Source organism: Hibiscus syriacus, unplaced genomic scaffold (assembly GCF_006381635.1).
Source record: "Hibiscus syriacus cultivar Baekdansim isolate YM2019G1 unplaced genomic scaffold, ASM638163v2 tig00117005_pilon, whole genome shotgun sequence".
In the NCBI taxonomy this organism is placed as follows: Eukaryota; Viridiplantae; Streptophyta; class Magnoliopsida; order Malvales; family Malvaceae; genus Hibiscus; species Hibiscus syriacus.
Window position 1 is genome coordinate 3,004,821 of NW_024063519.1, and position 17,010 is coordinate 3,021,830.

At 34.8% G+C, this 17,010-nt stretch overlaps 2 pseudogenes; one reads left to right on the top strand and one right to left on the bottom strand.

The window, feature by feature from the left end:
* Positions 1-9,666: 9,666 nt before the first annotated feature.
* Positions 9,667-11,970, top strand: LOC120195076 (annotated as a pseudogene).
* Positions 11,943-14,352, bottom strand: LOC120195077 (annotated as a pseudogene).
* Between the last annotated feature and the right edge of the window lie 2,658 nt (positions 14,353-17,010).

A 17,010-nucleotide genomic window follows, 5' to 3' on the forward strand; every position in this document is an offset into this window, starting at 1 on the left:
TGCTCGTACTTAATGACTTATTACATGCCAACACTTTATACATAACCAAATACATACTTTGTCAAATATTTCTGATCTGATCTTTTAGTAGTGATACTGTCTTTGCCACTTCTATTCTTTCACTTCTCGTTTCTTGGTACCTACGTGTAAATCACTTACACGCTAAGTCATAGACTTAGTGAGGCATATAAAACATATAATATAACCATATCATTTCATATAAATAAAAGACATACATATGCAAACACTATCAATAATCCTTTCCACTTACCATATACTCATCATATAACACATATATCATATACCCAAAACACATAACATCATAATTCATGTATGTGCATTCATATCATTGAATCATGACATATCAATATGCATGAATCTATTGTATGATAACAATATACAATCAGGTCATGCACACATGCAACTTACCTTCTTGTATCACTCTCACTTTCATTTATCTTTCAATTTCATTGCCCATGTATATTATTGAGAATAGAGGTATGTGAGTACATTGAGGTTGTGCACTAATGCTGTCACCACAGCTCGTATAAATGTCCCGAAGGACCTATCCAGAGGTCACAAAGACCCGGGTAACTATCCAGAGGTCATAAAGATCCTCGGTAAACTGTCCATAGGTCCCGAAGAACCTAGGTAAACTGTCCATATGTCTCGAAAGACATAGGTAAACCCTCGACTCTTGGCATGCCAACTATACCTATAGCTCTCGTATCATATACTATGGGCATTTATTTATACATTTTGTATCACTTGTTCTTTCTCTTCTGTCACATACCACATGTATGTGTAACCATATATCTCATATCATATCACATGTATTATATATACATATATTCACGTAAATCATTTCATGTAATTCATATCACATATATCACATGTGCATATAAGCTTATAGTTCTTTACTATACATGTAGTCACATAGCTTTCTTTCATGTAACCATGCATGTCATGTCAAATAACATATATCATATGTTGCATTTTCACTTAAGCATATAAATCATATAACATAGCATCCATCTATTTCTATGTATTAATGCATACATGGTAATCACATAATAATTTAGAAGTTACTTCTTACCATAGCAACTCCATCACTGGCTCATCGCAAGCCAATGTTAATTCAATAAAATAAGTACAAAATAAATTGCACTCACCTTAGCTTTGCTTTGATTCGATTATAATCCTTCAATTGATCCGGAACGGGATCACATTCTATATCTACATCATCACACATAGATCTATATTAGTATTATAACTAATATACTCTACTGGTTCACTCCTTAGACTGAGAAAAATGACAATTTCATCTTTCAATGAAAGTATGCATCGATGCACTACTGATGCATCGGTGCATAAAATGCATTCGATGTTGTATTATTACTGGTATGCATCGATGCACTAACTTATGCATCGATGCATGAATTACATTCGATGTTTTTATTTTAAAAGAGTGCATCGATGCACTAATGATGCATCGATACACCTTCAAACAATTTTTGGGTTTTAACCTTGATGCATCGATGCACTATGAATGTGCATCGATGCACTCTGCCCAGAACCTCTTTTTGAACCCGAAAATCATCAACTCTTCACTCAAATGCTTCATATTTCATCCCCTTTCATATTCCTAACTTCATATACATGTTAAACTCATTTATAATCAACTATCTCGTCTTTAACCTTAATATCCTCTCCTCTTTATTAACTTCAAGAATCATACCAGATTTTTAACATGTTTTAAATCTAATTCTAACACTCCATATTCCTTAATTAAATTGATGACAAGTCAAATTCCTTCTCAAATTCACTTACTAACTCTTTTCCAGAATTTCCTTAAGAAACTCATTTTCTTTAATCTTTCATAACTTCTTTATCTTTTGATTTAGGACAACTTAAGCTTTCCATAAGCTTAAGTATTACCTAATGATCAAAACCCACTCTTAAAAATAACAAATAATCAGCTAACAATGAATCTTACCTTTGCAAGCTTGGCTATTTCTTTCTCTCGTACCAGAAGAAGAAGAATAAGATGAAGAGAATATCTCTTCATCCTTATCCACTCTAACATATATATCCTTATCATATTTATTTTTAATTTATTTATTAGTTAAATGACCATTTTATCCTTTACTTCATTTGATAATTACTAACAACTTTTAGGATTTATTTCCAGATAAATCATTGCCGATATTGTCATTTTCGTCATTTTTGCGTGTTGCGAAGTTTCGTGTAAGTTTCGTGTACGAAAGTAAACTTTCTTCTTCTGGAATGTTTATATATGTTGTCCTTTTAAATGTTTATATAAGTGCTTACTTCTGGAATGTTATCTGATGCATTTTGTGAACTATGATAGAATAATGACTTGGGTGAATACAATGCAAGTTTGAAACATATTTGTCTTTGTTTAATATCATGTATGTTTATTTACTGATTTATGTATTAATTTTTTTTAGCTGCCCGATAAGGTGGATGCTTTACGTCGGGTTTTCCTTGCACGACGGAGTTCACGCATCAGACGGCGTGCACGTGCTATTACGTCTCCGTTCACCCCAATGGTGCGAAGACTCCGCAAGAAGAAGCCCGACTCACCTGTCATCCCTTAAGAGTCCCCTCCAATCGTTCAAGAGGCCCCTATCATCCCTCAAGAGTCCCCCCCACCATTCAAGAGGCCAGTGTCATCGTTGAAGAGGTCCCTCCCACCATTCCAGAGCCCGATTCACATGGGGTAATATATCGAATTATTGAGAAACCCCCACCGTTGCCGGACATGATGGATGAGAGTTGGCTCTCGTATGTGTTACCGGCTAGTACCCTTCCGGTATCTGAAGTGGAGAGGAGACAACTACCGTAAACAATTCTGGATAATACCCTTTGGGCTAAGACCGCATTTGATTTTTATCTACATGAGCGGAGCCAAGGGTGTTACACTGACAGAAGCAAACTCAACGATGAGATGTATTTGTTGCTTAATCGGTCTTGGTGGGGTGTGTTATTAGGGGTTGAAGACAGTGGCTATTTCGATGGGGAGGTAAGTCTTATATTTGTCTTATATATGATTTTGATTATTTTTTTTAAAAAATTAATGTAATTCACTAATATATGTCTTTTTTTGTAAAACAGCATATCGATGCGTGGGTGTCACGTCTTCTAATAATAAGGAAGCTTAGGAAAAATAAAAAAATTTCGCGATATACAATAATGCCGGCGGCTTTTCACGCAGTTCACTTGAAGAATCAACGAGATGAATCAACGAGATGAATCATTTTCGTTGGGCAATGGACAAGCTAAACTTTATCCTGCATGGTGGGAGGTCGATAAGGTTAGTGTTTATTTTTTAAATTTTTTAAAGGTGTTCATAAATAAGTGCGCAAATAAATGAATTATTACTTATGATTGCAGGTGTTTATCCCTGTTTTGGAACGTCGTCATTGGCTTCTCGTCCAACTTCAGCTCCCATCCCTGAAGATAATAGTATATGACAACATGATAAATTACATATCACTGTCTGATTTGAGAGATATTATCAAGGGATGGAGCTCTCATTTGGCTAAATTATTGGATGGGATTAATTCTTGGACTCATTCTGGACACAAGAAGCCAAAGAAGTTCAATGTCACAGTTTTCAGAGACGAGACTGCGCCACAACAATCACCGGGAGCCAGAGGGGATTGTGGTCCTCTCGTATGCATGTGCTTGGAGCGTTTGACGACGGGAAGCACAGAGTTTCTACCTCCCACTGATAGAGATAGAGCTGCAGTAGGCTTGTGGTTTCGGCATTATATGGCTAGAGCGATATATTCGAGACGCTGCCTACCTGCATCCGCGTTATGAAAGTATCCATTGTTAATTGGTAAGTCAAATGCAAGTTTTGTTAACATATATACTCCTTTTGGTTTGAAAATGTTTGGTTAAGTACCTAGAATTCAATAATTTGATGTTTGTAGGTTTTAGATGTGTAGGAAGTCTTGTTTGAGCAAATGTTTGGTTTCTGCAGGTTAATCCTTAAGTGAGTTGTGTGAAATGGATGTACGGGTGCAAAAGTTGATTCATTGATTCAATAATTGATGAGGAAATAAGAATTATTATTATTTTTTGATTGTTTAATTGATTTGTAAAAAATGATTTGTAAATGTTGATTTGTTTAATTGATGTGTACATAATTCTTATTTGTGCTTGTTTAATTGATTGAAATGTAATAGTTGATTTGTTGATTTTCAATCTGCATTATGTTGAAGGCAAAACAGACTATCGCAACACGAAACTGACTATCGCAACGAGAGAATCGCAATGCGAAATGAAAATCGCAATGCGAAATAAAAATCGCAACGAGAAAATCGCAATGCGATTTTCATTTCGCATTGCGATTTCCTCGTTGCGATAGCCATTTTCGCGTTGCGATAGCCATTTTCGCGTTGCGATAGTCATTTTCGCGTTACGATTTCCCCGTTGTGATAGTCAAATGAATGTCTAATAAGTGATAACATCTGAACAGATCATAGCAATGTTCAAACTCAAGTTACTAATACATGCCTAACTGAAAATGTTAAAAGTGCACACATAAAATACACATAATACAACATTTGCATTTAAAAATCACCTAAGTTAACAGTCCCAAATGGTGAAGCCGGTTGTGATTGGGATTTTGAAGATGATTGCAATTTTCAGAATCTCGTTGCGAAAGTCAGAATCGCGTTGCGATTTTGTATTATCGCGTTGCGATTTTGTATTATCGCGTTGCGATAGTCAGTATCGCATTGCGATTTTCCAAATTCGCATTGTGATTTACTTATTCGCATTGTGAATTGGGAAAATCGCAACGCGAAATTGTAAAATCGCATTGCGATAGTCATAATCGCGTTGCGAATCTGGAAACTGATTTGCGATAATGGAGATCGCGTTGCGATTTAGCGATCGCATTGCGATTTTGTTAGTCATTTTGGCAAATCCGGAAAAAGTTGGTTAAAATCGTATATTATATGGGATTTTTGGTCACTGAGGTTATTTTCTCTATCAAAAAAATCTTATAACTCCCTATTCATAATTGAAATCCTTTGTCCTTACAATCCTTTGTTCAATATTTTTATTTATGTATTTGATCTTTCATGTGTAATTTTCCCGCATAAACATTTCTTAAATGGCATACAATATAATTTAACGAAAGAAATTTTCTATTGTATTATAAATTAGACTTCCCCATTATTGTATTAAAAGAGTAGATAAATTAATTTCATGTGATTAAAAAGTAGAGGAATTAAACTTCAAATGTCTGAAGATTACAGGGACCAATAAAAGAATTAGACCTAGATTTTTAACATCCGGAAAGCTAGCTTCTGCCTTAATAAATTAGCTTGGAACAGGCAAGTGGGAAGCATTGTTTAATCCCAGGGGGCAAAAGAGGGGGGAAGAACTTTGTCGGCAAATACGCTTTACGATCCTAACAAGATTCCCAACACAGTGTCTTTGAATAATTGTTGAAAACAAGGATTTGAACTTCATCCCATATACATGCATTGCAAAAAGGCAGCCTTATTTGTTTTGTTTTCCCCAAATGTTGACACTTTCCGGTTCGTATCCATTGTTCCTTTTGTTTTTCATGCATGGGGATGGGACCCTAATGTTGAAGTAAATGAGGCAGCTTTGCATGTTAGTTCTGATATGACATGATAATAAGAGTGAGTTAGCACATCTATTTATGTAACATGTTGCGTATTTCTGTATCTATGATTAACCGATAGATGATTTGAAAGTGGCCTTTTCGAGGGAACATGTGGATCTGAGAAACGATCCTCTGCGAATTTGGTAATGAAACAAAGTTTCTTTGATGAATGCCGGCACAGGCTTCCATCCACAAACAAATTTGTTTGCTGCCTCTATAGATACAGTGAATTCACCCCAGTTTACGTGAACACAGCCATTGCGTTGAATAATTCGAAGACACAAAATAAATAAATAAATTTTTTGATTTTTTTTGTGAGGAAATAGAAGGGAGTGTTGTTGGTTTTTTTAAATCTTACGTTTAAGCAACTATATTATATATGTATTCTCGACAATTAAAAAAACATTATGAATAGATAAATATTTTTCTTCTTTGAACATTGTCATTTTTTGATTAATAACACGGGATAAGTATAAGTCAGTATATGTTTAAAGATAATTCTAAATCATTTAATATTAAACGTTTACACCTCTGGTATTTCTGGTGCTCGAACCCGATACCTTGACTCGTGCTAAAAAATATAATAAAATAAACAGCCTAATATTCGTATTTGGTGCACAAGACTAATCCATATTCAGTGCCGAGTATATAGTTACGTAGCTAGGACCTTAAGGCCCATATATGTTCACCTTGGCTGAACAATCTGGTCCTTTGCCAATAAAAAATAGTTTCTCTATATAGATATTGTTTTATCGTTTAGAGTTAATTGCACTACATGTCCTCAAAGTATGACCCTCATTTTAAATTAGTCCATAAACTTCTCAATGTTCCAATCTCACCCTTAAACTATGATAACAATTCTAAATTAGTCCTCAAATTTTTGAACATTTCAATTTCATCCCCAAACTATGACATTCATTCTAAATTACTCCCCAAACTGTTTGAATATTCCAATTTTGTCCCAAACTATACACATATATTAATCACATTCATTGTTAACAAAATTGTTAGGCCAAGTTATATTATTATATGTTTAAAAAAACAAAACTTAGGTTAAATTATGGTTGAAATTAATTTCATATTTGGATGAATTTGGGGATGAAATTAGAATATCTAAAAGTTTGGTGACCAATTTAGAAAGAGGGTCATAGTTTAGGGAAAATTGTAATTTTCAAAAGTTTAAAGACTAATTTAGAATGAGATTCATAGTTTGGGGGATGAAATAGGAATATTAAAAAAAATTGAATCAATTTAAAATGAGGGTCATAGTTTAGGGACATATGATACAATTAACTCTATTTTTTTAGTATGAGATGAAAAATAGTTATTCAAAGTTAAATTTGAAATTTAATATAATTAAAATTAAAGGTAAAGTGCACAAATGGTTCTCTGATTATAAGTTATTACTTTGTTGAGTTTTTTTACTATTAAAAGTTATAAAATAGTCTACTGATTATAGGGTGTTGATTTGTTGAGTCCCTCAATTACTAAAAGTTAGAAAATAGTCAGTCAATTATTCATATATTTCAAACTCATCTTTTTTTTGTTATAAAATTGACGTTGGTCTAAGCTAGATGTTAACTTACTAATTGTGATATGAAAAAATTTAATTCCAGAATACCAAACAACTATCATATTTAAATCAACATGTTAAGATCCAACTAAGACTATTGTCAATTTTTAAACCAAAAAATATAATTTTAATATCTTATTAATAAATTATAAATTTAACTAACACAGTTGTTATTAGTTGGTATCTATCATACATGTATATATATGACTCTTACACAAACAATTATATTTAATGTGTATTTTAAAAGGTAAACTTGACTATCCCATGAATTCAAAATTATCTTTGACAATTACCTTAATAGAAAAGGGAAATCTGGTTATTGTGAGAGGAGATAACCTGTTCCAATGAGAAATTATTTTATGAACCCTCTTCAATTCTCATCATGTAGATATAGACCTAATCAATCTAATTAGAACATGTTAGTAATATTTTTTCTTAGTCATCGTTATATTTAGGTTTAATTTTTAATTATTTTTTCATATCAACATGAAATCCCCATTTCTTCTTTAACTTCTTAACTCTCCCTTCCTTTCCTTTCATTATTCTTCCATATTTTCCATGCTTGCAACTTAAATCATGCTATCTTCAATACATATCAAGTCTATGAAGAGTAATTCCGGGGTTGCTGTAGCACTAGCACAATTAAGTATACAAATAGCAGTTCTAGGGTTACTGTAGAACCGACAAAAGCGATCGCGGTTGTCGATTACCCCAAGGACTATAACGGTTTTTTGGCCCAATAGGGCAGCCCAGAAAAAGGTTCGTAAAATAGTCCACACACATTTTTATTTTGGATCTACGACATTTTTTACAGTGCATGGAACTCGTTATTTCGATGTGACGAGTTCGAATAAAAAAAATTATTCAATTTTTTAAGCTTGATGTGATAAATTTTAATAAAAAAATATATTTTATTAGAATTCATCACATCGATGTAATAAATTTCAGATTTATTGTAGCATTTGTCGTATTCTCCAAACTAAAAATCTAAGTGTCTTAATTGGCTAAATAAAAAACCTGGAATCCATGATGGGCAAAAAAACCGGACTATGACCAATATCAGAATGATACTCTTCACTGTCACCAATTTTTTAAGCTCAATGGGTTATGGTTCAAAAAAGTTGAGATTAACTCAATGCTTGAATGATACTCTTCACTGTCACCACTGAAGATTGCAAACTACCACGATTATCGGAATCCATGGTAAGAAAGAAAACAAAGACATAAAAGAAAAGAATAAAGATTGTTTCGGACAAGAGATGTTTTAGCATACTCAAAGATTCATTTAAGAACAAAACATAGAATAGAATATGACATAAGATTTAATGAAGAGATTACGGAGATTACGGTGACAGTGACTATGGTAATATAGTTGAGGGAGAGAAAAGAAAGGGAGTTAAGAGGTTGAAGAAAGAGGAAAATATAATTCTAATATATAAAAAATAAATAATCAAAATTAAGTTTAAATTTAATGATGATTAAAAAAAATACAAATTTATATTTTACGCGGTGAAGAGGATTCATAAAATAATTTCTCATGGAGATAGGAATAATAATAATAATAATTTAAGATAAATCTATTTTAATGATTTGACATTGGTGATCAATGTACCATTAATAAACAAACGTGATAGTTGGATTTTTTTCTTTAATATAAACCCATTTAAAACCGAGTGATCGACTGAGTTGTTGTTGATGTGAGCCACACGTACGGTTGGTCTTCTGTTCAAGTGTTTCGTCTTCTGTTTCCCATTGTTGTAGAGATAAAGACATGTTGCAAGAGACTGTCTAGAATATACCGTTAGCTTCGGATTTCGACAAAATTTTAAAGAATCTTTGGCACAATAAGAAGCGCTAGCATTGTATGTTGTGTTAAAGGCCAAACTGTGTGTTACTTTGGGTCTGGATTAATCTTTAAAGCATCAATCTCAGCCTAATAACAAGGCTAGCCATTAATAATTAGGCCACTCTTTTTGGATTGTTCTATTTTGTGCCACGATAATTGAAGGTCGATTTTTTATTGGGTGTAAGTTATGAATTTAATAATTTTTATTGGGTGTATTTATTTTTATTTTTAATTTTTTTAATAGAAACAAGTAATTTTATTCAAAATAGAAAAGATATCAAATTACAATAAATATTTATAATAACAATCGTAAATTAAGCACATAATTATAAAATTTTACTATAATTATTGAAACAAAACTAATAAATTAAGATCACATAACGATCATATAAGGAAATATTAAAAATCTAACCAAGAAACTCAGACAAAGATAAATACAAACAAATATGATAGCATCAGCAAATGAACCACAAAAGAGGATTAAAATATTGAATGACCATGGAAAAATCGTAAATCAGACTCGAGCGACGTGAAAAGCAATCCACAAACGTAAATCGGGTATCCAAATCGAATATGAGGGTCCAAAGCAAGGAAGATCAACAAGATATCATATAAGTGTCAAATTGATCAGTTTTGACGATGTCAAATCAACCATTGAAAAAAAATAAATGAAATAAAGGCCAAAAAACCGAAAACAAGCCAAAAAAAGAAAATACATATTTGGTAAAGCAACATTCCAAAGTTGCAGAAGCCATTGCAGGTATAGCGAATGGTCACATGCTAGCAAACGTGCTCTAAGATGATGCATTCATTTTCAGGTTATCTTTGTTGTGTTAGTGCCTTAGTGGTAGTCTACTCTAAGATGATTGTTGGATACGGATATGTGCTCACATCGAGCGATGAACCCAACAATATAGCTTACCGGGGTATACTTGGTTGTTTTAAACTTAGGTTGGGAAACTGCTGAAAATGAAGTAGTGGTGTTGAAGGAAAAACTCGAGGCTTCAGTTCAGCAAAACTCGGCTTTAGAAGATCGTGTAAGCCATCTTGATGAAGCTTTCAAAGAATGTGTAAGGCATCCAAGACAAGCAAGAGACGAGCAGGAGGAAAATATCCGTGAAGCCGTTGCGAAAGCTGCCCAGGATTGGGAAACTACCAAATCCAAACTCGAAAGCCGGTTGCTTGAGCTCCAAGCTAAAGCTGAAGCTATTAATTCCGAGCCTTCCGAGCCCCCTCGGCAGTTGAATCCTGACCTTTGGAGAAAGATTGAAGATTTAGAGAAGAAAAAAATGAAGACCTCAAGCTTGAGCTCTCATCTCAACTGGAGGAGATGGAAATCAGAACAATTGAAAGGGACTTCAGCACCCAAGCAGCTGAGAAAGCTAGTAAACAACACTTGAAAGAAGGTAGCAAAGCTCGAGGCCGAGTGTCGAAGGCTCAAAGCGATAGCTGGTAAATCTCTGAATGTCTCCTTGAGGTATGCCGAATCCCTTACCGATAGTCAATCAGACAGTGGAGAACGGGTTAATCTCGTGGAGATTGATACAAGGTGAGTGGCTTATAGGCAAACAGAGAGGCATCGGACTTAATTGCAGAACTTGATCAATTCAAAAATGAAAAGGTCGTCAACCGAAACCTCCCGGGTTCTTCCATTGAGATTGATTACATGGATGATTCTCCTGAGATGGAACGACTTGCTGCATTGCCTGAAACCAAGTGCGAAAACCAATGTCTTGAACCGAAAGTTACTGCAAAACAATCTAATAACGATGGTGATAGCTTGTTGAAGGCTGAGCTTGAGGCCATGACTCATCGAACTGCGGAACTCGAAGAGTAGTTGGAAAAGATAGAGGTTGAGAAGGCTGAACTAGAAATTGCTCTCACCAAAACCCGAGCAAGTCTCGCAACATCTCGAATCTCAACTTGAGAACATGGACGCAGATGTAGAGACAATGTCAGCAAAGATTAACTCATTCGAAAAGGAAAGGGCTTTGTCTGCAGAGGTTTCAGTTAATGCAAATGAATCAAAGAAAACCTTGGAGTCTCAACTCATCAGCATTGAAGCAGACTCCCGAACAATGTCTGCAAAGATAGATTTATTAGAAACAGAAGTTGAAAAGGAAGGGCACTCTCGGCGCAAATTACTGTCAAGTGTCAAGAACTGGAGTCGAGGAAGCAAAAGGAAACTGAGCTGCAGCAAAGTGTTAAATCGAATATTGAAGTGAAGATAAAACAGGTAACTCTTCAGCCTTCTCATTGATTATAGATTTAATGTAGTTTTATAAACATGGGATATTGTATCTGACTGTCACGAGATACAATGGCAGGAGGACTTGGCTACTGCTGCTGGAAAACTTGCAGTGTGTCAAAAGACTATAGCATCTTTAGGACAGCAACTGAAATCTCTTGCAACACTGGAAGACTTCCTAATCGACACCACGAGCATACCCAAGTTCCCAACAGGAGGATCATTGATTCCTAAAGCTGGTGGAGAGCCTTGGAGTTTATGTTCCAATGAAACATCTTTACCCAAAAGAGATCCAGAGTCTCCAAGAGTTGGCGCTGACAAGAGCAATGGAAACACCCCCATCTTCATCCTCGTCTTCATCGATTGTGTCGTCAAATCATGTCAGTTCCGAAAAGAACAGAAACAGGTTTGCAAATTTTTTCACTCGGAGTAAGAACGGGATACAACTGGAAATTTAAGACAGGAGAAGCTGTAAAATTGTTGTGTGGTTTCAAAGACGTGATTAAATACTGTTTAATCACCGGTAATTATTAGTTCACTGTTAGGTTGTCTCAATCTATACTATTCATGAATGGTTGTGTTCAGATTGAAATTTCAACATTCAAATGCTTGGGGTTCTGCTTTCTGCATCTTTCCATGAAATCGAATGCCCTTTTGTTGCATTCATTTCTAAATTCCGATCTGCTTCCTAAAACACAGAAGAAAGGAGAGCAACAGCTAACAGGATTTGTTTTTGAAAGAAAAAACTTGAGGACAAAAAAACCGATGGGGTGAGAGATGATCGTACTCTCGATCTCAGAAATACTCAAAAAACTATGAGACCTACGTAGGGATGTCAACTCAACCCGAATCCGACGGGTTTCGATCCGACCCGACCCGATCGGGTCGGATTTTTTTTAAAAAAATTCTGGTTCGGGTCGGGTCGGGTCGGGTTTTTTTAAAATGTACTGTTCGGGTCGGGTCGGGTCGGGTTTAGGGTGAAAAAAATCCGATCCGACCCGACCCGAAAAATATATATAATTTTATCCTATATATTTAGGGATAATTACAATAATGTCCCTCCATATATAATTTTTTTCAATTAAATCACTGTTTTCATTGAATAAATTTTTTTATTATTATTTCGGGTCGGGTCGGATTTCTAAGTCATATATTCAGGTCGGGTCGGGTCGGGTGAAACCTTAATTTCGTCGGGTCGGATCACGGGTGAAAAACCCTTTCTTCTCGGGTCGGGTTGCCAACTGCGCCACCACCCCATGATTCTTTATATATATATATATATATATTTGTTATTCCGAATTAACTTCCTGAAACACACAATTTTTATTTTCAAAGAAAGAAAAAGTTGAAGATGTTGGAAAAATTCCATAATTTTATAGTTTTGAATGAGAAATTAATCCAATTGTTGTTGAGGAAAGTGTGAAATTAATTGATGGTTCATAAATGTGTATACGTGTATTATGTGGGTAACGTGAATGTTCGAACCGGTCTAACTCTTTATGGGCTTGCGAATATTTTAACCTAAATGTGAAATATTTTTTTCCTTAAATAGAATATATATTTTCAAAATCTGTTTTGAAATTAAAATGATAAATATTAAAAATGTTCTTTTAATCAAAATAGTAATTTTGGAAATTGTTTAATTACTTGATTCTCATTAATGCTTTATTAAGTCAAAATTTTCCAATTTTCATAATGTGAACTCCTTATAAATATCGTGTTAACCTACTAGGTTAAACACAATTAAAAAACAACTCAAATAAATTATTTTCTCTAGTTTTTGGTGATAGGCAAAAACAATGAATAGTTCGTGATCTCGACAGTTGTGCTATTGTGCGCTAATCATCTCGTTGTTGTATCATGTGAGATAGACGATAAAAGATCTCAAGCACCAAGGAGTGGTCGAAAATCTATTTTAAGGAATCTGCATAATTGCAGGCCTAAACTTATTACTATTCATACTTGATAGGGAAGATGTGACGGGTTAAAGAACGTTGCTCTTATTGAAGAATCAAGCCTAGAAAACTCTAGACTCGATGAAGAACAAAGGGGGATGAATACAGAAGGTGGTGGAAGTAACTAGGGTCTTTTAGAGTTTCTTTTAAGTGCTGGAAATAAGGTTAGAAACAAGATTAGAATAAAATAAACAAAAGATAAAGAAATTGAAAATAAAGTAAGATAACCAAGAAATCAAAAGATCTCCCTTATGAAGGTGAACGATAAAGATGATTGATGGTGTGAATGGATTTGTGGAAAATAGATGAATAAGTGTCATATCGAGCCATCCTAGTCGCAATGAAAAGGCAAATTGGAGTGTGAAGATTAATCTCCCTTATAAGAACTTGAAAGAACTCAAAGAGAAGAAGCTTCGAAGGCACAAGGCAATCAACACTTACAAAAATGAGAATGCTTCGATGGGCTTCTGGTAGGACTCTGTGGGACATGAACAACTATTTGATCCCTATCAAAGTCTGCATTGAATCCCTTACAAACTAATGGATGTAAACAAATCGCGCGTCCTTCCACTAAAATAGGTTGGAATGCCTGTATACCTAATCTATGCAGAGTAGGCGCTCTATTCAGTAATACATGATATATCCCCGCATAACTTCTTGCAGTATTTCCCATACAATAGGCCCTTTTTCCCGAATTTTACTCTTAGCAACTCATATGTTTGGAGCAAGATGTTGTCTAATTAGACCGCGAATTACAAATGTCTGGAAAAGCTCTATTGCTATTTTGCGAGGCAATCCACAGCGATGTAATGAAAGTGAGGGGCCAACAACAATGACAGAACGTCCCGAATAATCGACTCGTTTGCCAAGCAAAGTCTCGCGAAATCTTCCCTCTTTGCCTTCAATTACATCTGAAAATGACTTGTAAACCTTATTATGACCGTCCCTCATTGGTTGTCCGCGGATTCCATTATCAAGAAGTATATCCACGGCTTCTTGTACCAATTTTTCCTGACACATTACTAATTCCCCTGGCGTAGATCTACTTGTTGTTATAGATAATAATTTAGAATATTATAGATAATAATCTAATATATTATAATATATAGAATATAGAAATCGATTCTAAATTGCTTCCAATAGGATTTGAACCTATACCAAAGGTTTAGAAGACCTCTGTCCTATCCATTAGACAATGGACGCTTTTCATTACGATTTTTTACGTTTTGACTTTTTTTTTCTTTTGTTCGATTTTTTCTTTTCTCTTGTTTGGAAAAACTAAAGAAAGAACATGTGAAATTTTTTTAGGAATTGCGTATTTATTAATTCAATTCAACGATGCTAATCCTTCAGGGTGGTGTCTGTATCCGAAAAATTGAGGGAGGGAAGACTACGGTGGTTTGGGCATGTCCTTAGGAGACAACCGTCGGATGCGGTCAGGAGGGTAGAGTCGATTACAGCCGACGGTGCCAGAAGGAGAGGACAACCAAGGAGGAAGTGGGTAGACTGCTTGAGATCTGATTTGAAAGATTTAACCCTTACCGAGGACATGACATCTGATAGGAAATTATGGAGACCTAAGACCTGGGTAGTCGAGTAGTGTGGGTCACAGCCATAGGGTGTAGCATCTCTGTCTTCTTTTTAATGCCTTTGAAGTAATTTCCATGACTTCTACTTTTTATACGGTTATGTCATTGGAATTTATGAAGGCTTAGAACTAGGGTAGCGGAGTAGTGTTGCCTAAGTTTATGTTTTTACCCATTTGACTTTATACCTTCTCGTAGCTTGCTATCGCTGACTACTGTGTATCATTCTCTTCATGTTGCCTCTTTTTAAATGTAGCCGGGACTTACGTTTTTGTCTATACATAGAGATTTTTACGCAGAGATTTATTTGCAGGGATTACTTTCCATTACAGATGCGCATATGAAGACTGCATATGAAGCATGTTCAACTATGCATTTATTTATTTATACATGCATGTATTTCATCTTTATTTTTAATTTTTTGACTGCCGGAGGTCTTCCACGGAAGCTGCTCTCTAACTGGCGTTGGGGGCAGCCTACTACCCTACCTCCCCCTTATCCATTGCATATGGGAATAGGGTTTTGTTGTTTTTGTTGTTGTGAGTTCTAAAAGTCCCAAATAACTAAAGAATAAAATAATAATAAACTAAACATGTCTTAACTCTAATTCCTAATAAAATAATAATAACAAAAATATTTTTTTAACCCAACCTTAATTCCTAATAAAATAATAAATCTAATCATAAAAGATAATTCTTCATCCTATATTAAATTATATTACAAATAATCAATATAATTATTGAAAATTCGTAATATTTACAAAATCACGTATTAATCCCGTATATGATTTACTGCATGCACCATCTTCAGTAAAATGGGTATATTTTGAGTTCCCGATATCAGATTGATGCGATTCAAGAACCTTTAGAAATATAAGAGATAGACGGTCGTATCTCCAGAAGACATCTTGACCAAATAAGATAAGGATACCATTAAAAAATTGGTTACAAGTCTGCTTCTGTTCTGATCTTCTTTTCCAATGCTTGGACGAGTGGATCATTTGGAAGAGTTATTACTTCTTCCTTTGATGTGAGTCTTGTGATGCATGTATCATCCTCCCTTTCTTCAAAAAGATTCGACCTCGAATCTGAAACATTAAAGAGAGCAACATTATAATCGTTTAATGATTCATTCACATTATACTTACCGAATAGATATGCTTTGAATCTTCGAGACTTTTTTTATTTTAATAGGTTCGAGTAGAAACATTAGTCCAAAGAAGCATGTATTATGGAATCTGGTGCATGTATCATTCCCCCACTCCTCAAAAGGATTTGTCCTCAAATCTGAAAATTCAAAAGAAAGAGAATTAGATATGTTGAAAGAAAAACTTGTGAAACATTTACCAGGATCAATGTGATGCGTCTTTATGCGTTTTAGTCGAGGTTTCTTCTTTGTAGGAACTAATTTCTTGTAGTCTTGAAATCCTCTTTTGCATAAAATTCTTGTAATTTGACGTTTAGGTTGAAATTCAACATGGCGCCGACTACTGTTGACTTTCTGTATGATTGCTTCAGATAATTTCTCCATGGTTTTATTCATGTGTGGCGAGAATGAGTGTTTAAAAACCATGTCAACTGGTTTGTTAAAGTAATCCCTTAAGTCTCCTAAGTGTGGTTCATGAATTAAGAATTCTCGGCAGAAGATTTGTGGACTGTAAAACATGTTTAGTTGGCAAGGAAACTCATATACAAGATAAAGCTCATTAGAAGCACTTTTAAAAGTATGGGTAGAAATATCAGAAATATTCGAGTTATTGTGATATACATATTTGATATGTTCAATTCTCGGAATAGTAGTATGTGTTTGATAGGTAAGAGTATACCTTTTTGGTAGTGCATCGTCTACTGTGTTTTGCTTACCTCGGTCTGTGGCACACTTAAAGGAGTTGTGTTTAGTATGGATGACAACTTCACTAGCCTTACCTTTGGAATCCCGTAAATCGTGACTCTTTATTGATATGACATCGTGATTAGGGCTTTCAGGTGGTAACCCGTCAGGAGGGTCACCTAACACTATTCGACAACTCTTGGCGGTAGAAGATGGAGTGGGCCAGTTCTGTGTTGCTTTTACTTTTTCATCATTTACATGGATTCCCTGTGCACGAACTATAAAGCATGTGGAGTTG